Consider the following 27,169-nt stretch of genomic DNA (forward strand, 5'->3'; position numbering starts at 1 on the left):
ACTGTAGTTAGGAGGTTCTAGACAAGCATTCCACCTTCTATGCGTAGCAGGGTAATAGCATATCTGCGCGTTTCGTTTCTTGCTTGCTTATTTAACTATTAGATTCGCGCTGTAGACGCAGTAGCCGTATGTGCTTGATATATGCTTTTTATTTTTGTTAAAATGTACATTGGAGTATAGAGATGTGGGAGCGGCACGCCACGGCATTGCTTAAGTGGATAACGCAGCTCTATTGCGTAAACAGCCATTTCACCTCTCTCAGATGTAGAGTCGCTCTCAAGAGCAACCATGCGACAGAGTGAGCACGGATAAATAGCACACCTATAGCTGTCACTTCCTCGCCATGACAGAAGATTTAATCCTTAGAATGTTTTAACAACTTGTGATCATCTTGTAACACTCTGTAGGGTGACAACACTTTTGACTCATTGGCATTTGGCGCCAGCATGCTTTTTCTTTTATAGCTTCTCACTGTATTTCAAATACCTGTTTGCTACGGGGGTAATTAATTACTTGTAACTGTATATACAAGTAATTATAACTGTATATACAAGCGCCTGCCCCCTATCTGCTGTCAACGTTTGCCTTTGGTGATCGTGCACAACTGCGGTAGGTGTGTGCTCATGGGATGGATGATTTGAAAGCTGTGTTATAAATTTTACAATTTTTTGCGCTGGTTCAGTCAGGTTCAGTCGAACTTGTTCTTCCTTAGAAACACCGTTTAAAGATAGAAAGCGTGCCAAGTATTGACCGTGGTCTTTCAGAGCAGCACTGAGTTATGCAAGGCTTTTAGGCACTGCTTATATGCACTGTCATCTAATGTATTTCTTTTCCGCACAAAGCGCAAAACCCTATGAATTAGTCGTGTATGAATAGAAGCCCCCTTGATAGCAGTAGCTTGTGTCACAGGTCTGCAGTGGCGACGCCGCTTCGTTGCCTCCAGGCTTGTCGCTGCGCACCTAGCGGCTACTGCAGTCTCAATATCAAACTTCCCCAGAAGCTTCATGAACAGTAAAAAGGTATTGAAGACTGCTGGCCGTGCCTCGCGGCTCGCGATTATACTTCGCCGTCTAATCTGATTAGGACGAAGATGGCGAGAAGTGAGGGAAGACTACACGATATGAATAGGAAAACACGGTACATAGTCATTTGTGCACACCTAGGCCCTCGAGGCGGGAATGACACGCTGAAGCCTCAGTCTGAGACACGAGCATTCCGAGGTGCAGGTCCGCGAGCCCGATGCCGCTCGTGAAAGACGCCAGGATTCACAATTTTGCCTTACAAAAGCTTGCGCAGGTCTCACGCATTGGTGCGAATGTGCAGTGGACGCATACGTTTTTTTTTTTTTGCAACACTTTGAACTGAAGAAAAGGCATCATTCTTATCTCTAAAATAATGAGGTAGAAAAAAGCGTGAAGCCCCAGATGTATTAAGCGAGACAAGGAAATCACATTAACCGGTAATTCCGCAGCCATATAACTCTTATTGAACAGTAAGGTAAGAAGCACTAACTCGTGAGGGCAATGCATTGAATAATTTACATGCCGATGGAAGGAATCGGGCTTAGTGCGTGAACAGAACTATATTAGAGCGAATAACAATATTCTGTTAGCGCCTTCACCGTTGTACTGAAATCCTTGCTAAACACACGCAAAAGTAAGATAATGTTCAGACAGAAATTGCAAAAGAAATCATACAAAACTTCTAGCTTCAGAAGAAAAGGGCAGCATAAATCAGTGGCATTTGTCGGCGGTACAGGCGCACTGCTTCCGGCATGAAATGCGCATTTCTCTTTTTATCAATCCAACGCAACGTGGCGCAGGTCGCGGAGATGTCAACCGAGACGCCATGAAGAATATTTCCTGCAAGCCTTGGCGGTGGCTGAGTGGTTACTGCGCTCGGCTGCTGGCCCGAAAGACGCGGGTTTGATCCCGGCCGCGGCGGTCGAATTTCGGCGGAGGCGAAGTTCTAGACGCCCGTGTACTGTGCGATGTCAGTGCAGGTTAAAGAACCCCAGGTAGTCGAAATTTCTGGAGCCATTCCCTACGGCGTCCCTCATACCCTGAGTCACTTTGGGACGTTGAACCACCATAGACCATATACTACAATATAAAATTGAGCAATACAACGTAGGAGATAAAGACGATGGGTCAGATAAGTACTCTGCAACAACTCCACAACTGGACTGCGCACAGCGATAAATACAAATAACACCATTTCTGCAGTTATATCTCATACATCTAATGCCGTAAACTTTAATCTGGTTGTATGGAACAGCCGCCTTGAAGATATGTCCATGTATGCTGCGCTTTGAGTGCCATCTGTTTTCTTTACTTGGCTGTTTTAAGAGAAATCCTGGCGTGCGCGAGGACACTTTTCCTTCATATTTATTATTAGGCGTTTAATGATGCGCAGTAGAATGTAAAAAGGATATTTTGAGCATAAATGAACGCGCATTTTGTCACACGTACGAACTCGCATGCTTGAAGAGCGCCACATGTCGCACTAAGCTTCACGGGGTAACCTTGGCTGTTGGTAAATGCGTATATTCTCCGCACTGCATGCGTTGCTTTCGCACACGATTAAAAGACTGTCATCGAGGCCACGGGTTTTTTTTTTTTTAGAAAGCGGGCGGCGTTTGTTGCCGAAAGAGAGAGGCTTTTTTTTTCAACCGTTTTCGGCGCACGCTATCAATTAAAAGAGTTAAAGGTTCTTGCTATTTTTTTTCATAAGGGAGGTTAGAGTACATTCGATTTGCAAAACATCGAGGAACCCGAAATGAAATAGTTTATTTTCATGCTCGGTACTCAAGCACATATAAGATTTGCTGCATACGGAGCCATAGTTGTGCATCTTGTTTCTTCTGGCCAGTCAACGTAACGTTCGAATATTCAAAGGATAAAAAGCACTTTTGGCTTACTGGTAACTTTTTATTGTATTGTTCAAATACAAGAATTGTAATTTCTTCCTTCACCTGCTTGCGAAATCTCAGAAGAAGTTTTTTTTTTCTTTCTGCGGATGTCAAGTGTACTTGCAAATATTGAGAGTTTAATTCGCTTAGCCGTTGTACAACTTCTACATGGGTTCTCGATTAAAACTCTAGAGTTTGGAATTAAAGCATATTCGTTACTTTGGCTGCTAGAAGTGATTACTGCAAACATTGTTATTTTTAATGCTGCATAAGGGCAAATGCAAACTCTCCGGCCTAGATTTATCTCCATAGAGCTGAAGCGAATCACTCCCTAAACAGACTAAATGCGGTTGTATCGCACTGCTGAGGGCAGTCCAACTTGGTCATTAGCGCAGCCCTGATGATTTTCTCTCTGCAGCGTGCAGTAATGAAAATCGATTTGTTCTGCCTTTTCCTTCGCCTCTACTGTCAGGATCTCTGTACTTGATGGCCCATTAGTTGCATGAGAATGCATTAGAGGAAAGAGCTCTTACACTAAGTGATCTAAGAAAATAAATTTCACTGAATTACAGGGACAACTGAGTACTCTTCTGTTAAAATTAAACGTTTAAAACGTGCCAGGTTTTAAACGCGTTAAAGTAGCTATCGTGCATACGAAACACATATTGGAAACGTCTGTAGCTGGCATAGCCGCGAAGCGTTGAAACCTAGCATTGCGGATCTGGACGCCTTTGGCAACTATAGGTTTCATTGGCTTCTGTCATTTAGGTTGTCCTTTTCGCGTCACTTCTCTGTGATAAAAACGGATTAGAAGTTTTGAAACAATTAAAACAGCATGAAATATTTAGACGCGTAACCTTCAGGCACATTTGCAGCCTCAGAGTTTCGTAGTTTTTCAATTTTTTCCTCGTCGCACTTGCACCTATATTTGGCCTGTGGCGGCAATCTCTGTAATTTAGTTCTTGCTGATTTAAACCTTATAAGAGCTTTGTTTTCAGTTAGAGTGGTCTTTCCGTAATTAAGAGGTGGTATTCCATCCCTGGAAGCTAACTTCAATTTCTCCTCTGTGTCCCTTTATTACAGCGGCTAAGCCACACAGGGACAAACCGATCCGGGAAAAGACGGGAGGCGGAAAATTAGGAGCGCCACAATGTTTCCTGCGAAGGCTCTTATTGACGAGGAGCAGCTTTTGGTGCATTTGCTTTGGCAGCTAATGAGTTTATTAATCTTATTTAAAGGGACTGCTTTTTAGTATTAAAAAAAATTAAATGGCCTTTTCAGCTGTACAGCGCAACTTAAATTGAATTATATTTTCGGTCTTATTGAATAAATGCACAGTGTTATTTATGCAATTCTTTACTCATAATTAGCGGGCATTAGAATGATTTTAAATTTCGAATAGCTAGCCCAGAAATGACCAATCCAACACTTTCTCTTGAAAGTAAGATATTTATCGCTTCGAAGCGCCTCAAGGAAACAGCGCAAAGAAGAGAAAAAAAAACACTTCGTGATTCTGCAGTTCGGGCAGGAAGCCTTAAACTATAAAAGCTGCACTAATTTCCTTCTTTTGTCGTGTGCTTTCCTAGCGTAGAATATTATTATTTTTAAATTTCTATTACTAATCTACGCATGACAGTGGCACCTCAAGTTGTAATTCAGAGAAACTTTCGACTACCAGGCTTTCAAATGCGATAACTGCATTGGCATGGTCAGCAAGAGTAGTGAGGCGAACAGGAAAACTTAAACGCCCTGGTAGCTTGCGGCCACTATATGCTGAAAACCGCGCCGATGATCTATGCTTTAAACTGACCTAATAAAATTTACAAAGGCCACCTTTTTGACGAGTGGCTTTTGATCATGTGAGGTTGAGAGAAAAACTTCTTTCAGCGAGCAACTTCTACTTGATACTTGGAAATTGAGCAGCCCGGCATAGAGATAACTCTAAGCGTAGAGAGCTGGGCTAGTTGGTTCACAGTCGCATTATGATACATCGTTCTGGCGCACGAAAAACACGGACGAAGGAAGAACAGACACACAATCGCCGGTATCAACTGAAGTTTATTCACAGAAACCAGTCCTATATGTACACATGTGACACCAGGTAACTGATATCAAAAGCACAAAATCGGGAAAACCAAAAGGCAATCAACCAGAGCCACAGGTTCCATATCGCACACGTGCCTTCATGCAAATCGCCCACAATTTCTGTGCCTAGCTGACACGATCAACACCGTTAGCCTTCAGATAATCTAGTTCCTTTCTTCTAAGCACAATAGAGGGGAGTACTGACGCAGTGATCTTTATCATTGGCAATACAGAGGGCTTCAAAAATTTCCCGGCTTTTCTGAGTCCTGAACTTTCTTAACACACTTGTTTCTTCCAAAAACGCCTTGCATGCTGGCTTATACGAACAACGGCGAATGTGGTCAGCTAAATGACCTCCGCCACTAATCGAAGTTACTGTCCTGCGATGCCCTAGCAAGCGTTCGTTGACACAGCGCCCGGTTTGTCCAATGTAGCGTTTGCCACAGGCGAGAGGGATGTTATACACCACGCCATCCTTGCAGTCGACGAGGGCTTTGGTGTGCCTAATTTTGCAGGCAGACCTCTTTTTGGGTTCGTTTACTAGGCGGCACAGGCGTCCCAGCTTCTCCGGAGCTGAACACACTGCACGGACGCCGCACTTGTCCCCGACCTTCTTGAGGCGGTGCGAGACCTTGTGCCAGTAAGGCACAACGACAGGTCGCTGTTGCGGGCGTGTGTTATCCACCTGCCTGTGCCGTCCACCAGATTTTACTTCGCTAATCTGGCTTTCGACCACTGAGGCCACGATTTCTCTCTGGAAACCTGCCTTCTCCAGACGCCTTAGTTGGGCATGGACACTCTCCCGGACTCGATGCTCACACGACTTGGCTAGAGCAGAGCGGATGCAGTTTTTTGCAATAGCTCTCTTCACGAGCTTAGAATGAGCCGATTTGTAGTTAATAATTTGTTTTCTCGACCGTGGCTTGTACTGCCAGCACACGCGCGTTTCCTCAAAAATAAAGCACACATCTAGATACTGGATGTGCCCTTCCTGCGGCAGTTCGTGCGTGAACTTCATGCCAAAGGCGTTGCAAACAAAAATGTCAATAATGTCGTCCACGACAATACCCCTAACCCGAGCCTCAGTCGCGTTTGTGTGTCTGTTCTTCCTTCGTCCGTGTTTTTCGTGCGCCAGAACGATGTATCATAATGCGGCATAGAGACTTTAATCCCATGCAGCACAGGTATAATCGGCCCACTATTGCAACAGGATGGTTCAATCCTGGTCCTTTTTAGGGCCGGCCTTAGCCAATAAGGTTCCAATGTTGGGCCAATCACCTGTGCTGCTTGAGTTTTGATCGACAACAATTGCATTGGGCACGCCATCGAGACACACCGCAAGCGGGAAGCACTGTAAACTAGCTGTTCAAATGAAGCAATGAGTATGATATTGTTATGAAGACGAAGAAGAGGGCAGTGGCGCGGGACGGAGTGCTCGCGCTAGGCCCTTGAGCCATTAAATCATATCTTCATTCTGTCATCATGTCGTGCTTTCCTTGGCTTACCCCCTCGTAACATTTGGTGTGAGGTGCTGGATACTCATCGTCATCCTAGTCCCCGAAGCATCGCCGCCTTCTGCTCGCCTTCGTCGTCGGCCGAGGGGACCTGGGCTCCGCCGCCCGGCCCAACCCCAGCTCGAACTGACCAGAACCGACCAGCCGCTTTCCCCCGCCCCGTCCCCAGCCCCGAACACAAGACACGACGACCAGGACCTGACGTACGATGACCCGACTACGACCCGAACCAAGACGGCACCCCCGCCCAGGCTGTGCGGCAATCCCTCAACCCTTGACCTTCGGCTGTGTGTGACCGACCGCTGGACCTGAAGCTACGGGGGCAATCGTCCACCAGATCATCTCCTTCATCTTTGTGGCAAGCCTTTCATCTTCTTCTGTCCTTTCTGACAATGCTCATTGTCACCTCACCATTTAGAATTTGCGCAATCTATCGGAAAGATCGCTCGGAGGACCGGGGTCCTGTTATGAAGACGAAGAAGAGGGCAGTGGCGCGGGACGGAGTGCTCGCGCTATGCCCTTGAGTCATTAAATCATATCTTAATTCTGTCATCATGTCGTGCTTTCCTTGGCTTGCCACCTCGTAACAATATTCTCACAGCCGTGGTCGTGAATTGGCAGGTTCTCAAAGGCATGTGAACGATCTTGCTAAAAAAAGACCTCTGTTACCAAAAATAATCAATGCTTCTATATTCTTCACTATAACTGCGAGAGAAGTCCGGCAAGGTTAGATCCAACACAAGCGCTCGCAGGAGAGCAACTATCGTCGTCTGGTGCGTCTGTTAAGTCTATAAAATAAATTGGTTGTACACATAAGATACACGGAAGCCTTTGGACGGCATTGCAGTCTTGTTGAGAACCTTTCATGCGCCCTCCCGCGTAGCCATTTGTATACTCGATAGGCGTTTTTCTTTCTCGCATTGCACCTTGTTGCCATTGTAGGTGTACAGCGCAGTGCTTCGATGTTTTCCTCCGAGAGAATGCCACATCCTGGCTACCCTTGGAAGGCCCCTATCGAGGCGACGCTGAGTGTTAACCTCTTGCTGGTGTCTCCATTTTATCCAGTCCTCACAGGCCGGGCTTCAGCGTCGCACTGGATGCTGGCTGCCCAGGAATTACAGGTGGTTTTTAAATTGTCCACTGCGACAGGGTGTTCTCAATTGTGCCCTGCTCACTACTCATGGCACGAAGGACAACGAAACAATGAATGGCCAAGATATTCAGGACTGTGCAGTGCGGGAAGAAAACGCTGCACTTCAGCCCGAGGTTGGGAAACCTCTTCGTTGCACCAGGGGGCTGAAAATCGTTTGTCGTCCTCGCCTTCGTGGCTTGTCGTGTCGATGCGTGCACTTCGGTTGTCTTCCCGCGCCCCACTCCGCTTGCGCCGGGCGGAGTCTTATCTCTTGCTTTTCCTTTGTATGTGCAAGTCGCACGCCACGGATCGTGCTTGCGATTGGCTGCCCCGTTTCTTTTCATCTATGCTGCAGCCTGCATTTCTTCTAGGTAGCTTACTCTCGATGCGAGCGTCTTTGTGTGCGTCCCTGAAGCTTCTTTCCTTACTTCCTTGACCTGGTGCCTGGCAATATGTCTTTCCTGGCTCCTCCTAGCTTGTGCCTTGATCCCCCCCCATCCACTGCTTCTATATTTTCTTGATGTCTCGGCCGTGTCTGTTGTAGGCTTTGGCTGAGTGTGTCATTCTACCTTTATGCGTTTGGGTTTTCTTCGATCTTGTAGGATTCTCCAATACTCAGGATCAAGTCAGGGGAGCTTACAAGTACTCTGATTGTGGGAGCTGCAAATACTCGACATTGCCTTCTAATTTAGGTTTCATTTAAGGGCCTATTTGCTAGAAACACATGTGAGCACCTGTGAAGTCATGTAAGTCGCCATTCGTTTTGAACCCTTTCTTGCCGGGATAAGATAAGGGTGACGGGATAGGACTACAGCCTGGCTAGTAAAAGTTTCCTCCTTGTTTGGCTAACTGCTCCAAGTCTTACGGTTTTCTGCATGTGAGATTGTGTTCTTCGGAGCGCTATAATGGTGCAGGCCCTCATTAAACGGGGAAGTTCCGAGTGATGGGATTGCGGTCGCCACCCGCAACCACGCAGCGTCCTGTCAGGACGAAGTAATAAAGTAAAAGTAAACCAAGTAAACGCTAACCCAACTCATATACCATACCCTATTGAAATGTAAAAAGAAAAGCACTTTGTAATTTGAGTAATTCATGCCAGGAACCTCATGTGTGATGCTGAAAGTTTAAAGACGACACTTTGTGCCTAATTTTTAATACCACCTTGAAAAATATGTACTCTCCTTGCACCTATCTTTGGGGCAAGAGGAAGATTTTTGGCGCGCGTTCAATAGTAGGCTGTTATAAAAGCAGCGATGAAAAAAATTATTCAGATCACAGTGTTAATAATTTCTCAAAACAGCCTGTACTACATTTTTGGGGGGTTCTCCTCATCTCTGTTCCTTTGTTTGTTTGTGCGCTTGGGGATAGGCATTCTACAACGCGGGGTTTTGCCACGCAGGAAAGCATCAAAGACAGCTGGGCAAGTTTGTTCATTATGACCGTGTGCTCCACGCTGTCATTAGGTCTTAGCAATATCAAGTGTCGCCGAGGCCGGAACTTCCCTCTTGCGCATTGAAAGTCGGATTCGGCTCTCTAGATCCCCATTCACGGACCATATGGAACAACCGCGACGAAAGCGAATCTGTGTGGAGCTGAGGTTGTTAATGTCATGAACATGCGTTGTGAGGCGACTGTGCACTACTCTTTCTAATAACTGTACTAAATTTGCGGTTATACCAACTGTCTAATTTAAATCCATTCTCTGCATTTTTCAAAAGAAAAATTATTTTCGCCATCTTCCATCTGTCAGGAACCAACTTTTTTTTTTCCAATGACGCATTTACAATATCCGGAAGGTTAGTTGTGAAGAGTTGCGCCAGAGTCTTCAACATACCAACAGTGACCCCATCAGATCCCGGGGCAGCACACTGCATTGAGGAAACAATTGACATGGGCTCCGACACGTCGACTTCAGTATAGTCCGAGCTCTGAGTGTGTGTGCTAAGGTTCTGTTCTCTGCATCTGAAAACATAAAGCCAACCCCTAAGTGATTCCTTCAAGGTTTTGCTTAGCCTCCTGAGGAGACAACACTATTGACTTTGTGTGGTTGGCGGTCAAAGAATTCTTATTCTGCGCCTTGAACCTATACAGAGCCTTCGTATCGTGTGGACTTAAGATATACGTATTTAAACTTTCATTATATTATATTACTCCTTTGGTTCTTTGGCAATTATTTTAAAAGATGCAGATTACAACTTATAATTTATCCAATTAGCTAGACTCGGAATATAAAAACGGCTTTTCCAGGCTGCTTTTCTACGACGATAAGCTTTCTCACATTCGTCCGTCCACCATGGAGACGGCTGCTGAACCGAAAATCGTGGGTTCGATCCCGGCCATGGCGGTGGCGTTTCGATGGAGGCGAAGTTCTAGAGGCTTGTGTACTGTGCGATGTCAGTGCGCGTTAAAGAACCCCAGGTGGTCAAAATTTCCGGAGCCAGTCACTACGGCGTCCCTCATAGCCTGAGTTGCTTTGGGACGTTAAACACCGGTAAACCAAACCGAACCACTACGGGGACGGCTGTCTGGTAGGGGCTGTAGCACACACGTAGAATACAGAGCGCTCAGCAGCATCTTGTAGAAAACAAATTGGCCGGTTGAGCTCTTTTCGCGCTACTTGAGCTAACTTTAGAGGGAAGTGAAGCAGACGTCAATTCTTTGTATGAACTGTGATTGACAAATTTCATGACTGCACCACTTTTTCTGACGGGTGAGCTATAATAGTAAATGTTTTTGTAAAGTTCTCACTAGATGTACCTGAGTCCTGTATTGACCATGCAGATACCTGAACCCCACGAGCTACTAACGTTAAATCTATGACTGAGCGAGAATCTCCTCGCATAAAGGTTACTGCCCCAGAATTGCAGCAGCGCATTGGCTTCATAGACATCCATGATCAGAGAAGCTGGCCGCAGGAGTCTGAACGACTACTCAGGACACTGTGGAGTGAAATAAAATCCCTTGCGATGACTATACTCCTTGCACCACTCAATAAGCAGTCCGGATAGTCTGTCCTGTGAGCGCCTATAGAAAAGTAGACGCTTGCAATAGTTACTTTGTCGCACTATGGAAGGGAGATATCGATCGCCGACAGTTCATTGAGGGAGCATAATTTCCTGAGAGATGAGGCCTGGTGATATATTTTTGTAGAGATCATAGTTACTGGGTCATAGACAAAAGCTTATTAAAAAAAGCAGTGCTGTCAGATCAGCGCGTAGTGAATTCTGGAAGGCAGTCGAAAAGTCTCCCGAGGTCGTAAAGACGAAGACAACGTCTACAGCAATGAGCACGATGTCAACACTGATGAGAACATGTCAACAGAGAAAAACTACTCACTGATCCTAAAGCCATTTCATGCCGAGTTCTCTTTTGCGTTGATGAGTACCCTGCTATGACTTTATGTATTTTGTATACAAGTCCCGGAAGTAAATATTGTTCTTCAGTAATTAAAGAAGCACGAGCAAAATAAGCAAGAGGATGTACAGAATCGCCCTATTGTGCGTTTACCTCTGCTCCATTTTCAGAATGGCCCCTATTCACCGTTTTAGTCTCGGGCATCACAAAAAACAGTGAGACCAAATTCTGACGCGTTTCCTGACAACACTGAACAGGATTTCAAATGACATCTACATCACCTAAAGAAAACCAGTTTAGGGCATGCCCGTTGTATCTACTGCGTAAAGCTGAAGTTTCCAGCGGATTTCACTCTTTGATATGCTCTTTTAAAGAGATATTAGTTAGCTATTGGGACTCTTACTCTGTACGCCTGATAAAGAAGAAAAAATGCAGGTGTGGTATGACGCGGACATTAAATGTTCCTAATGTTTGAATGTGCAAGGCATTCTGGCCAACCTCCCACTGTGGGTACGTGCCGTTCCTCCAGAGGGAACAACAACAACAACAACAAAAAGAGCATCTTGTGCTCATATTGTGCCAGACCTCTTTGTTGCTGAGACGCACCGGTTTCGAGGACGAGGCACCTCGTTGTTTAAAGCTCAGAGAGCTCCACTTTTTTTCGAGCGGGATTCCTCTTAAGTGCGAGAAGAAGCCTTTCGTTTTCTCAGCCTAGCCTCTGTCTGAAGCTAGAATGTTTACTAAGGGAGAAGATATTTTCTTGCGCGTATTCAACGTATTTACCTCGTAACACTTTAAAGTGTGTTTTTTGTACCACATCGCTGTAGGAGGTTTTGCTACTGTAAAGTTTGCTGCCAGGAAACATGCTACGAAATCCGGACGCATTTCTGTTGTTGCGGTGAAAAGAAGAAGCTTGTTCAGTAAGAACGCGAAACTGTGTTCCTTCAAACACGAAGGTAAAGAAAAGTAGACCGAGGAAAACAGAGAATCGCTCGAGCTATCCGTTTAAACAAGGGGATCCCGACCGGAAATACGCCGTTGCACAGTAAATGCACACGGTTTTTCTGCGCTGACGTGTGGTGAATAGCGAGCGAAGACGTTCATGGTCTTCGTTCATTTTTGCGTTGCTGGTCGGCTGGTGTGGCATTGGGATTCAGAGAATGTAAAAATAAATAGCTGCAAGTCTTATCAGTAACGCTCAGAGATACAAATTCGTAGCGCGCCTTGTTGTTGTCACAGTGACCGAAAGATGCTAGAAAACAACGCAGGTATAGTCTCTAAAGATTACTATGGGCGCCTACCGGCAATAAAAAACACATAATAAAAGTTTTACTTTTAAACCTGATAGCCTCGCTCCATTAGTTTATAGACCCACTATTCAACAAGAGTGAATTTCACAAATGCTTGTGTTTTGTTATTGATTCTTTTCTCTGTCTGAATTGCAATGATGTTTCATTACTTTATCTTTCATAAATTATCATTCAATTTATAAATTCATAAATTATATTTCAATTTAGTATATCAATATAAAGGTAAAGACCGCGCAGAGTAACTCGAAGTTGCTCATAATTTGATGCATAACGCTTTCTCATTGCGCCTCTCGGTTTGTAATTTTTTACAAGGACCACATTTTACTTCTTGGAAAACTAAAAAGAAGAGCATATATTTTCGAAAATGGTCCAGAAAACCACTAAAGGAATCATCTGCAAAAAAAATGAAACAAGAGGAAGTATTGCATGAATGCAGGTAATGGGCGCATGTACAATTTATGGTGCACTTAGATGCTTTGTTCCCCTTTACCGATTGTTGCAATTCAACCTGTTGCGCTCATCGCTCATAGCTAATGGCAATATTTGTTTCTGTTGTGAAACCATCGGCTTATACCGGGGTAGCTGTCGACCTACAAAGAATATACAGGCGCCGTACACTTCAGTTCAATATAATCGAAACTTACGTGTGCGCGTTTGCTTGCCCATGCTCATAATGCCAGCTATAAGTCTTGGCCTTTCGTGTACCATGAAAATTTGTTCTTTACTGACTAATAGCTACCCTTATCGCTATCAGCAAGTACCACTCATAGAGAATAAGATGGTCCCGACATCTTATTCTTGAAATGTAAAATCGAAAATAATAACGCATCCCTATTTCTGGCAATATTCATCTTTAAAGACGTGAGATTCAGACTCGGCCATAACGCATCGCCCTCTAAGGCTCATTCCAATTCCCGTACTCACTCCTATAACGCTGAGCCGTCTCCAGCGCGAGTGCCCACATTGCCATCGGCCGGTGCTTCAACTAACGTCTGCTGCTCGCCGCGGCGCTGGTGTACAGCATGCTAATTTGTGTCTATAGGTGCGACACGTCTCTTAGTATGTTGTGCGGAAAGCACCTACCAAATAGCTTCTGCTGTCAAATAGAAAAGCGTGGAGCCAATAAACCTGGCGCGCTTATATAATTTAAGAATATTAAGCCGGATCTACAGATCAGCTGCCTGCATTGTACGACACTTATTTGTGCAGCTGCAGTGCCCTGCACACTGCGCAGTGACTTGCATGCGTTACGTGGAGCACACGGCGCTCACAGAAAACTCCTGTCCGAAAGTTACATCATCTAGAATATCGGCCACCGCACCGAGAAGGTCATTCTTCACGCCACACTCTTTCGATGCCGGTCTTTGTTACCCCAGCAAACAGAAAAAGCGATGCTCAGGGCACAGGCCGTAGCCGAGGCCTTTTCAGCAGTGTAGGCACAGCGCGCAAATGACAAAGACAGCGAGGCGGCCCGCATAGCGTTTAGCCTCATGATCACTCTTACGGAACGGTGGGTCAGAGCAAGTGGAGCGAGCGTGCGTTGACTCGATCTTCCACGGCCACCGATTTCTCGGCACTCGGGAGACGAGCTTCGTAGTCTTGTTTCCGTGACTTTTCATTTCACATTTTTGCTTTCGTTGACGCCTCTATCTTCCATTACAGTTGTGCTTTTTCTATTATTGTTCTCAGAGTTGTTTCCATTTCGGGTCTACGAGGCACTCTTTGCGGGGGGGGGGGGGGGGGGGGGGGTGTTTGCAGATAATTTCACAGTGAATGTTTTCTCTATTCTGGTCAAACAAAATACCAACAAAACCACCGGACAATTTGAATACTGTCTGTAAACTCTCCCTCCACTTATTGCAATCCCTCTTACGGCGAAGTCGCCAGCTCATTACGAAAAGGACCTAGGACATGAAGTGTACGCCAGTGAATATCTCAATAAGTGAAATGGGTCCAAACCCCTTTTGTGATGATGCAGCCGAAAAAACCGCAAAGGAAATTGGAACGAACGTAATTCAATTTGGGTAAATGGACTCAGTAGATATACTTAATAATAACGAGTGCTGTCTTGTTTCTTCAAACATAAAGCGACCTTTTGAACTTTTGTCCTCTTAAACTCGGGTTAAAAAGACTGACATATCTCGCGATTCAATGCTCTTCTTACTTTGAGGAAATTTTTTGCCCCCTCTAGGCATTAAGAAGGCGTTCATTATCAAAGGTTCCGGGGGAAAACATTTCAAGGCATCTTTAGAGCGAAGTGGGCGCATTGAAACTTAGAACTTTTTTATTTTGTTATATCTTTCAACATAAAATCTTGTGGCGTTCAGTACGTTGCGATGTTCTAGTGCTGAATAGAGGCCATCGGCTTCTCACACTACTTAGGCGGTATCATTGCAATTTTTGCTGTCCGAATTACGAATGATATAACAGAAAAAAACTTGAATGTTCTTTATAACAAAGATTTCGCAGGCATATTGCTATCATGAACGTTTTAGTCTGCTGCCATGAGGATTAAATTTAACAAGCATTGATCCGCCACCGTACCGCGATCTCTCAAAGATTTTTGTCAACCTTTTAATTGGAGGCAAAGCTATTAGGAGCTTTGGTAATGGTCGAGAAGCGCTAAGTAAAAAATTACATTTCTTTTAATCTATTTTTAATCTAGGACACTAAAAAGACGAGCATACACAAATAGAATTCTGCTTTCTTTTTAATGCCTTCTTATCTCTTGTTCATGCTAATGTGTATGTGGATCGTGTTCGATTCATAAACGACAATAATTATAAGTGAGTGTTAGATTTTTTTAATCAACCATTAATCCACTCAATGGAAGAAGCCATGCCAGTGCAAACGAGAAAACTTTCCCCATGGGCTTTTCGTGGGCGGAATGCAATTTATTGGCGTTTCTTTCAGTTGTGTCGCTTTTCAGACTGGTAACAATTTCAGACTAGTAACAAAACAAGAGAAAAGTCGAACCAGACATTCACAACCTAGAAAAACTCACCTTGGGTTTCTCTCTGCATGCATTTGCTATGTCTGATTCTACACATTGGAGTACGACTTGCAATTTGTGTTGCACTTACAAAGCTCTTTAAACCACTTTTTGCAGCACCCCAAAGAACTTAATCTTATAGTTCATGCAAGTAGGGGTCGATGCTGCTTACGTCCATCACGGGGAGTCGTAATTTATGCGTCCAGCACAGACAGTAATGATGGCGGAACCGTCAAGACGAAACATGGAAGTATTTACTGTTTCCGCGCTGTTTTTCTACATTTATTTTTATCATCAGATATATTGTGATAGTTCTAGCGCTGCCATTGGTTTTCGCCCTGGAGCTTCCTGTCTTCTGTATTCCTTGACTGCATGGCTAGCGATTGAGCTTTTCCAGCGCAGGCATGCAGGCAATTTAGGAAGCCCGCAATTATCGACTGCAAGTGGACGATGCTATTCGGTTTCTGGTTTGCACTCTTTAAACATGTTGCCTTTTCTCCACATTAAATGAGTTCTGTGTACGTGCACTTGCCTGCCAGCAGACGTTGGACTGGAGTTCATGATTTATTTTTTTAGGAACTGCCTTGACAGCTGGAACCGAAAAAGAAAATAATTAAATCATTTGCAAAACACCTTTATTCTTTAGATGGAACGGAAGAAATATTTCGAGGTTTCTGGGTAGAAAAACCTATGATCAGCCCATTAACAATGCGAGTACTATGGAAGTTTTCCCGTAGGTCCGGTTCGATCCTTATGCTGAAGAATGAGTTCTCAAGAGGCTTAATATGACTACACACCGAAACCTGAAGAGAAGTGCAAACGAGGTTTTTCTTGAAAGAGGTAAATACTTAAATGGCATAATTAGAAACTTGATGTACTGTACAACAATGAATGAGAGTTAAGGGCTCTAAGTATAAAAAGTATACGAGTAGCTGATTAAGCTCAACAAGAATTGTAAGTTGAAATTCAGCTGATAGTCAGAAGTCTCGACCAAACGAGAATAGTAACCAAAAAATTGCTGCACACTGCACCGAATATCTAAACATCGAGCAAACAAAAAGAATAACAAACGCAGAAGAGAATTTAGTCCACTGAAATGCGAAAAGGTATTTTAGTATAGTGCCCAAGGTCCGGTTTTTTTCCTTTCCAAATTATCTTGAACATAAAGTGCAACAGCACAAATCCTTCACGGATGTGTTTTTGAACTGATTATGCGAAGACACTTCCTGTACACTTTATACAGAGGTGTGCTTGTGAATAGTCTTGTGCAAAGAAGTCGCATCACAACTGCCGCAATAATCACTAGTGGTACGGACACCATTACTGTACCATGACGAAAGCGCTTAGGAGAAAACTATGGCATATTTGATGATCTCTGCCTAAATTTAGGTTCTCTTCTCTCTGTGCGCTCGTCACAAACACTGCGCTTCCACACTAGGCAGCCTCATTCGCAAACCACTGCTCCGTGCACATGCACATATATGTGTAGTCTGACAGGATGCCTAATAAAGGCTTAGAGCAGGAGTGCAACTCGAGCGTTCTCTTAATGACTCCTCATCAGAACCAAAACCGAATCTTGCGTTCCACAGGTCGGCCGCTCTGAACGCATAAGCACTGTAAATACTATCTCAAATGTTTTCAATTTTATTCATGCCTCTCAAAATTAGCAGCGTCACCTAAAATGAGGAGCCACCTATCAGCAAATAGCGGCAAGAGGCTGCGTATTTGAATGGCACGGACTTCTGAAATGGGCCATTCTACACGCGGGGTTTTTCTTAATCTGAGTTCATCTCCTTAAAGGAATGGAGCACAGCATTAATGGGAATCTGTCTAGAAACATATAACATTTTTGTTTATGCTAAAAAATGATTTTGTGACACTTTTATGGTGCCTTCATGTCATTGCGAAAGCGCTAATTCGGAGTTAGAGAGCCTTTTAAAATCGTATCTTGCATGCGCACTTCAGGAGCGCAGAAATAAGAGGCACAAGGAGAAATCACATCAATAACCACGACTGGAAGCCGTACCCGCTGCGGCGCGGACAGATCAACTTCAAACGCCGCTGCGCGAGACCACTACTATGTCGCCGCTTTTTTCACACATGGTATTTATTCCATTGAAGCAATCTGCTATGCACATACATGAACTATATACAAACCACGAAGAAGGAAGTCGCATATCAACAAAATGCAGAGCACGATACACATAAGCCAAGCACGAGAAAAAGCGTAACACAGGATACGTCACTACTTCATCATAATAGGACCCACCTAAAAAATTTCACGCTACAATTAGGCAAACGAAGAACACAACACTAGGAGTGATTGCCACTGCGGCTCAAACTCGGTCTGGGCGCACCATTTCTTTAGATGAACAATCATTCTGCTTAAATGGTGTTTTGAAGAAACAATAGATTGACGATGTCGATCGATAATTGGTTTTGGTGTTTTGGGGGGGAAAGGAAATGGCACAGTATCTCTCTCATATTTCGTTGGACACCTGAACCGCGCCGTAAGGGAAGGGATAAGGAAGGGAGTGAAAGAAGAAAGGAAGAAGGAGGTGCCGTAGTGGAGGGCTCCGGAATAATTTCGACCACCTGGGGATCTTTAACGTGCACTGACATCGCACAGCACACGGGCGCCTTAGCGTTTTTCCTCCATAAAAACGCAGCCGCCGCGGTCGGGTTCGAACCCGGGAACTCCGGATCAGTAGTCGAGCGCCCTAACCACTGAGCCACCGCTGCGGGGCGATCGATCATGCGCGTTTTCTGGAGGCTGTGCAGTCCAATAAAAAAAACATTTGTAGCGGTTCATTACAAATGCCAGTGTTTTGAGATATTGTACAGAACTGGATGTCAAATTAAGTTTTTCTAAGGGAAATAGAAACCGAAACCTCGATTTGATCTGCTCCTGTCCTCTTACGCTCAGTCTCCCACGAAGAGCAATCTGTATACCGACACAAAATGTTCACTTTTCTAAACTTCAGGCATGTCCTGCTAGTGAAGAGTGGAAGAAGTTACAGTACGAGCCAGCCGTTACGCCAGCTGATAATCTTCTCCCCATAGAGCAGAGTATAAGCGTTGTGAAGTCGCAGTTATCGGGCGACATTTCGGAATGATCCTAGCAAATATATATCCTGGACAAGCAATCCGGGAATTATACATAAAAAAGCGAGCGCCTAATTACGCTTTCAAGAAGACGATGTCTTCGCACTTCCGAGTAGCTCACGCGAAAGCAAAGCAGGCGGGCTCGCTCATTATGGTCGGGGGATGGACATTCTGTGCTATTAAACGAAACACCAGTAAGAAAGATTCCTACGGAGCAGGCCATCAGTGAACGATCGATAGTTAGTTGCACATGATTTATGAGAAAACCAAAAAAATAAGTAAAAACAATAGGCTGCGCCACGCCAGAGCTGACTAAAGAAGGCCACTAGTTTCCTCCCTATTCCACTATTGGCCAAATGTTTAGGGGATCCCCCAAGGTGCAGTAGATTTGTAATAAGGGAGTAATTACTCAGTGACATCCACCCAAACGCAGCCATACAGCTACATAGGAAAACTAAACAGCTTTCTCAGGAACTTCGTAGTTAAAGGAAGGAAACCTCTGACCAGGACTAATTTTTCTTTAAATACGAAGTTCCAGAGAAAGCTGTTTAGCTTCCCTTATAAGCCGTATGGCTGCGCTTCGGTGGATGCCAGTGAGTAATTACTCCCTTATTACTATTCCATCATTGCTACAAATGCTGCAACCACTTTCTAATTCTTAAAGCAAAACTAAAAGCATGGCTGACGTGTTCATATTTTGTCACGTTCCATGGTGACAGGGCACGAGTAGTTCTGAATGCCTACAGAATAGGAAATGCAAACATGAATGGTAAAATTGAAGAAGGCGAACAGCGTCTTACCTTTGGAAAACACTGCATATTGGCCGCGCCGCAAAGAGCCATGCTAAAGCAGTGACGCCGGTTCGTAGGCAATGACGAATGATGTTTATATTTGCTCTACGAACCTGATTATCGTCAGATTTCAAAACGCGGTTCACGCTAAGACTTTGCTTGTCTGTATTCTGCCAGCAGAAATGAGTACGGCTGGAGAGACGAGGATTAAACCGCCGTCATTCGCAGAACTGCCTCCGCCGAAGAGATGAAAAGCAACTCCGTTGCTTAATTGCTTATCACTATCTTTTGACGAAAACGGGACGCCGACAGTGAAAAAATAGATTTGTATTGACGTTGTATTTGTATTGACGAACAAGGCACCCGTGCTGGGAGTCGAAACGTCCAGGCAAATCTATTTTTTCACTGGTCAGCGTCCCGTGTTTCCTCAAAATGTACCCCCCGGCCAGACGAGATTCCGTCATTTTCTCAATTTTATTACTACCGGGCGTGAAGCCTCATATCACTGCCCGGATCCAAAGCCGCATGAAAACATATGAAGAAGAAAGGATTGCAGTCGGCCACTTCAAGAAACCATTTAGAAAATAAGGACTGTCATTTCATGGTGCCAGGTTGCACTCTGTCAACTACGTGTAGTAGGTGGACACAAGTAGGTGAAAATTTCACCGGAAATTATTTTCCTTAGCCCAGTATGCGTCCTCTGAAGTAGCTTCTAATATCCCTGCGCTAGCGAAAACAGTGCTTCTACAGGTCAGCTAAGTGCTGATATTGTTGCATCGTGATTCGGGTTTTTCTACTCTGCATGCGGTGGAGCTTGTTTTGCAGCGGCTTCGTTCCGCAGTCAGTGGTTCTGCTGAGCTCGTGCAGCTCACACTCGTACAATCAAATGGCAGTGGCATCCTTACAGGGCGCTGGGAAGATGAGTGCTGGTTATTACGTGTAACAAAACAAAACTTAAAATAGGAGAGTAAAATCAGTATGACGAGGCGCTCAGAATTGCTCTGAGTAGGGGAAGACTGACTCCACAGACACTTGGCTGCGACTCGCTCATCCTAGTACATTTAATTAAGCCTGATAATTAGAACGGAGCGACCTGCTCCTGCCAACTCACCGTACAGCTCTTGCACCAGTGTCTCCTACTGCCGTGTATACTTTCGCGTAAGCTGCCAGTGCGCAACGCAGGATGCGACGCAGCAATATAGGAGCGCTCACCTCGCTGCGGAGGCAGCTGATAAGTTCTCAGCTCCGTAATTAGAGTGACGCCGGCAGACACCGCGTGGGTGTCGGTCCTGGCTGGCACGTCACGCACAATGAACGGCTGTGGTAATAACGAACACGACCCGCGAGCTACGGAGCGCCGAAATACCGGCCGCCCCTTGTTAGGCAGGTCTACACGCTTCCTCGGCGCTCAAAGTGGAGCAGGGATGACCTGATGCAAGAGAGATGTACAGGCTCCCTCTCTTGGGACAACGCCAGTGGTAAACTAACAAGAAGCCCTTGATTAACGTCGCCATGTCGAGAGCGGCATTCCCGAATGCATATTAGGGCGGAAATCTCTGCTTTGAGGAGAGGTCTTCACCAGACCGAGAGGCCTATGCAGTGTGGCTCCGAATATTCCTTAAAAAAAAACAAATAAAATATCCCCTTTCACCGGCAGCCCTAGACTGCTCTCACACACAGCAACAGCCTCGCCGACTTTAGGAGCCCTGCGCTGTTCCTACAATTTGGAGTTGCTCAACACTTCAGTGGAATATATTTTTACTCCTTTAAACACACACTAGCAAAGCCACCTTTAAAATTGCTATCAGCAGGTGCGGTCGATGAGACCTTTCCAGTAAAAGATTAAATCTTGCTTGGGCCGCAACAGGCAAAATATCGCTATCAAAACAAAACGCATCAAAGCAAATTTATCCTGAACTTTTCATAGCAAAAAGTCTTCTTGCCCTCCACATTTGCCAGTAGTCACTTTTATATGGGACTCGGAAAATGCTCCCGTGTCCACCAAGCAATTGGGCTTTGTTGTTCGGAGCCGGACGCATCTATACTTTCGCTCTCTTCAAAGTTAAATGTTTTCCAATCCAATCAAATAAGGCAGCAATCGTTGGCCTTAGACAGCGGTTGCAGATCCCTTCATCGGGATCATGAAGAAAAGAGGTAGCAACTCCGTACCGAACTTGCAGTAAATTTTAGTGAGCTTCTCAGTGCCTCTAGATAGCTCCTCCTACTTGGACGGGAAGGACATGGCGGCTATGGAGGGAAGCTTATTCTTCGGGGAGCTGTCGTAAGGCCTTTCATCTCTGGTTGATGATTTCTCGCGTTGTCGCCGAGTCTCTGTGCGAATACCATGCTCAATACCTGCTGGTATGGTGAACCTGGTCCGTGAAGTGCAGTCGCAATTTCAGGTGCCGCTTAATGCAGCATTACACTGACTCGACCCCTCAAGAAAGCACGTGTACGACCAGGATAATGTGCTCTTTCGCCGGGGCTGGTGCGGGCCCGGGCCCACAGCTTCAGCGTGAGGTACACGTGCAGCGTTATGTCAGCGATAGGGATGAAAGAGGGCCATGGTGTTGGGTGAGAAAACAAATACCTAAGGCTTATTTGCGTATGCTTGATGTCTGCTATAGTTGCATTTTCATCGCGCGAAAAAAATTACAAGCAAAACTTTGTTTCGGACTATTGCCCGGAACATTTCGGAAACGTAGAAGTTACGGCGGTGAAATATTTCCAGTGGTTTATTATTAAACTACTGCTACCGTTTTTTGTGGACGCAGAATGAGAGACTGCTAATATGTAGGTCGAGCTTAATCAGCGTCGCTCACAGTCCTGTATCCAGGTGACTTCGGGCGCGCACGCCTGGCCGCGCTGAACGATGTACGATTGAATGGAGCCTTTACTACCAGAGAGGGATGGCTTCCGGCCGCTGCTGGGGAATTAAAGAGGAATCGGGGTGCAGGTGCAGCGGCAACTTGGTCGTTTTCACAGCCTTCAGAGTCGCGCGTCGTAAGCTACTTGACTTCTCTTACACTACTCGAAGCAGGCCGCTCTCACAACCGTATGTCAGGATGGCATGTTGGGCTGCGGCGCTTGATCGTATCTGGTCTCCTAGGGTGTCAATGTCGTCATGTCGTATGTCCTGAATTTTCTTTCTCCCTTGCGAGAAAGATGGGCAAGTCCATGTAAGGTGTTGTAGATCTGCTCTCCAGTGTTCTTGGCAGGGGGTGCATATGTTGCGCATTGGTGTTTGCTGTCTGGAAAGAGACCACATGAGAAGTACATACGTGGTCTACACCCCGTTTGCAATACCTTTCTCTAAGAAGATCCCTTAACAGACTTTACACGAATGACGGAAAGCGCGGCTAGGACTGCTGCCAGCGCCGTGAAGTGGTAGTCATCGAGTGCGAGATAATGCTGTCAGTAAATATACGGCGGCTGACGATAGCTGGTGCGCAGCTCGCTTTGGCTGCTTTTTCGCCTGTGCCCGATCACCATGTTGACAGCGCGCTCGTTACGGGAGCGTTTCTCCGCATTTTGCTCGCGGATGCGGCCTCGCCCCCCGTCAGCTGGTGTTGCAGTTTCCCTATGACGGGAAACTGAAACTGCGCGCTAATCTGCCCCACCTCGTGCGCCTTGCGAGTTTCGATCAAAGGCTGCTAATCTAACAAAATAAATGTTATGAGCAGTGCCTCGCCAGATATGGGTGAACTTCGAACCGAACAACACTGCTAACAGCATTTATTTTGTTAGACCGGCAGCCTTGGGGCCCAACTCGCAAGGTGCGCGAGCTCGGGCAGCTTAGCGCGCGGTTTCGGGTTTCACCGATAAGAAAATTGCGACGCTTCGCCCGGACCGCGAGAGAAACGCCCCCGTAACGAGTGCGCTCTTTACGCGGTCAAAGCGAGTTGCGCACCAGTTATCGTCAGCCGCCGGAAGCGTACCCAGATCATTATCTCGCACCCGGTGACTATCGCTTCGTTGTGCGTGCGGTAGTCCTAGACATGCGTTCCGTCATTCGCGTCGAGTGTGTGAGCACCTGTAATACATAACTGCTCCTAAATGAGACGAAACAATATTGATACAGCGGTGGCGACTGCCTAGAGCGTTCGCGCTGTGTTCTCTATGTTAGTGAAGGCCCTTCATAATCTATAGCGAAATGTATGAACGAAACACATGTAATGGAATTGTTCGGCGCCGTCTTGTGAAACTACTCTTTTTTTTCTCACACCGCAGGGTAGATCATAGACCGTCAGGCAATCCTCGGAACTCTATCCTCGCTATGTACGTTGGACGCCGGCTCACATCTAAAGCAAATCGAGACTGCAGTCATAACTTTTCCATCCCCACAGCCATATCACATTTCAGTTCACTAAAGACAGTAAGCAGTAAGGAATCGGGTGGCTACGGGTAAGCAAAGGCGCAGTTTACTGTTTCACTGCCACTTTGCCATGAGCGAAAAGAAGAAGAGATATAATAAGGAGGAGAGAGAAATATAAAAGTGTTTTCTGCGGTAAATAGCGAGGAATCGGAAGTTGCTCACGAGGCCGGAAGCCTTTGTCACCGTCTTGAAAAGTTCTGCGGCACAAAACGGCGTATATCGCAGCTCCATTTATCGAAGTCTTCCCTGCCGATGCTGGGGCGGACATCGGCCACAATGGAGCCAGCTCCGCCCAGGCGGCGGACCGGCTTCGCCTGCAATCACTTCCTCTTCTCCCCTCTCCCTATCCGCATACCCTGAGGGCATTAGACGGGCCTCGATCCCCTTTCGATCCTCTAAAAAATGGCTGCAGGATGTGACAAACTACAAACCCTCAGGACGCTGTCCAAAACAGGCATGTACCGCTGGCAGCGAAGCGGAAAGGGCGCAAGCTAACGGCAAAGGAAAAAAAAAAGCGATCAACAGTATTTTCCGTACAGCTTTTATAGGTATTCGTTTGATGCGGCTTCGTCGAAGTCAGAATAACCGGCCAGCTATGAAGAAGCAGTGGCTGAGTAATTCGAAAGTATTACCTTTCGCTGTAAAATTGATAAAGAAACAGAACCTATTGTAAAAGGCCTGTATAAACCATTAAACGATAGTTTTTTCTTCTTGTAGTTTGAATCGCATAAAGCTAGTAAAGACGGCACAGGGCGACGCTCTTATAATTGACTTTTCTGTGTTGTATTCTACAGAAATAATCGAAAAAATTATGGGCACCTTGCTTCGACTATGCAGTTTACATAAAAGATCGAAACTACGGACGAGTCTTCAAGATGAACGTTCCGAGTGAGAACAATTTCAGGACCGTTTTCTTCAGCACGAGTGGAAGATGATGCTTGGGGTTACTGTTTTTCTTCTCGCTCTTGTAAACGACTGCCTTACACTTAAGAGGAGGCTTCTACGAAGGACTAAGGTAATTGAACTAATTTACGTTCTTGAGATCTTGTTAGATGGAAGAATTTTCTTTCTGAAGTTCAGCATAAAAGAGTGTCGTATTAAAATTTTAGCAACCTGGCTGAGAAGGAGCATAACGTCTATTTTCTGCAGACTTTATGGTCCTGATTAACTCGCCTCTAATGGTTTGTTTTCAGCGTCGCAAGGAGCAGTCTCTATGTACGTCCAAGCCATTTCTTAAGAGGAGGCTTATCTTTTGATGGAAGGTCTAAGTAAATACTGTACCTTCGTTCATCTTTGTGCCCTCCACCGGGTGGGATTTTCTTCCCCGCAAATGTTTTTTATCGAATGAAAATGTATCACCGGAAGCAAGGGTTCCGCTTTCAGTGAGCTCTGGAACATGAAAAGCGGGCCTGCTAACATTGTTCTGCATACGGAAATTCATGATGATGATGATGAATTTTTATGGCTCAAAGACGTCTGTGGCCGAAGAACGCCATGGCACAAGGTGTTTCTTTGTCCTCTCAAGGTGGGGTCAAAGGCCCATTTCCAAAGCATTTCACCCTAAAGAAGCCGAGCACCAGGGAGGGGAAAAGCTTGTACAGAAGGCAAAACACATGTCTAGAACGAGATAATTGTTCGGCAGCTCCCAAAGACGCTGACACCAGGAAGGAAAAAAATGACGGCTATATCCTGTGAGAGTAACAGCACATTCTTACATCCATACCACTTTTAAGCAAATGTTATCACTAGATATCGCGTGTTCAGCCTGAAACACGCCCAGAATGTGTTCAAGGCAAGCGTTTTGCCCTGTGTTCCCATTTTATCACCGGTGGGTACCCGGCGGCACTGGGGTTCGAACCAAGCACCTCCTGCATGCAAGGCGTATGCTCAAATGAGTTGGCCACCGCTGTCGTATGCGTAAGGAGAAATATAGCTCGAATTCAAGAGGGGCGCTACCATGACCCACCTTGTTTGATGTCAGGTTGTGCCTGATCGAGTTGAATATATGATATGGCTCATTTAAACTGCATGTTTACTACGGCCTTCCTGCACTTTTTGCGTGGCACTAGTTATAGTTGGAAAGTAAAAAAAAAACAATTTTAAAAGTGAAGTTAACGAAGTGCGCTATTATGCATGCACGACAGTGCAGATCGTTCCGCTGATTTTGGCTCTAGGTCTAGACACGTTTACAAAACGAAAATGATCGAAATTCTTTTCTTGTTCAGGCACATGCACGAAAAGTAAGCCTGCACAAATTTCAGATTGGCTGATCACTGATAAAAGCAAGAGTTTGCGTTGTCACATTAATGACAAAATCCATAATTTTGTGCTCAGCATTGTTGACATCGCGGCGAATGCCTGCAGGAGAATGAAAGAAGGCCTACGATTACAATTACGGTAGATTTTTAATGAAAACCAAAAGGAATTCCAAGTGAATAAGAAAAAAAACTTACAGTATGGTTAAGAGCGAAAAATTGAAAATTGGTTTTTGGGGAAAAGAAATGGCGCAGTATCTGTCTCGCATCTCGTGTGCAACGCGAATGTTTGAGCGTTAGCAGTGGTATGACAGCAAAGCTATGGTGTATAAGCGGCGTGAGAGCAAGTGGGGTGTCAGAGCAAAGTCTATATAAATAAAAACAGACGAAATGGACATATAGGGCCAGCCTGCCCGTGGATAGTTGACAATGATGATGATGATGATGATGATACCAACTTTATTTTCCACCAGATTAGGAGGCCCTCTTCTCCCGGTCCCTGACACGCAGGTCTTGGTGACGGGGACGGGACCTCCGTGGTTAGAAGCAGGCAAAGAAGTTCTGACTCCTCGCAGCTTCTTCCGCCAGGTTGATGGCTTGTTGCTGTTGAGCAGGGACCTCGCTCCGCAGCAGAGCTTCGTAGGTTTCTCTACAATTTATATTTCCTTTAGGCCCTGGGGAGCTAGCGCATTCCCAAATTATGTGGCCAAGGGTCCCTCTCGCCCCACAGTGCTTGCACTTATCGTTTTGTCTCTCATCTTCCTGAACATGATATGCCCAGACTGGGTTTACGAAGTTCCCAGCTTGGAGGCGCCGCCATGCGATTGCCTCCCTATTGTTTAGACTTCTATCCGCTAGTGGCGCCAGTCTCCTCTGTAACATATAATTTTCGACAATCTCTGTATAATTTTGCAGACCCTCGTCCGTGGTCCGGCAGTCGGGCGGCTCCACACTTACCTGGTAGTAAAGAGATCGGTCTAACTCGTTGGCCGCGTCGTTGCCAGGAACGGATGATTGTGCGGGTGCCCAATTTATGCTAATTTTTTGTTTAGGCGTCTACTGGCCAGAATCTTTGCCGATTCCTGCGAGATCCTAGGCTTTTCAAGATTATTTATGGCCGTTTTGCTATCGCTAATTATAATATTGTCGTCCGTTCCAATGCAAGCGAGCGCTATCGCAACTTCTTAAGCAGTTTCCGTGTTTCGGCTTCTAATGGTGGCTACCGATACGGGGGCACCGCGGCAGTCGACCACCGAGGCGACCGCCGCACCCGACTTGCCACGTGCCGCGTCCACGTACGCAACCGACTTGCTGTCCATCGAGTCGAAGCGTCTGATTAGTGCTT

The sequence above is a fragment of the Amblyomma americanum genome, chromosome 4 (genome assembly GCF_052857255.1).
Source record: "Amblyomma americanum isolate KBUSLIRL-KWMA chromosome 4, ASM5285725v1, whole genome shotgun sequence".
Classification (NCBI taxonomy): Eukaryota; Metazoa; Arthropoda; class Arachnida; order Ixodida; family Ixodidae; genus Amblyomma; species Amblyomma americanum.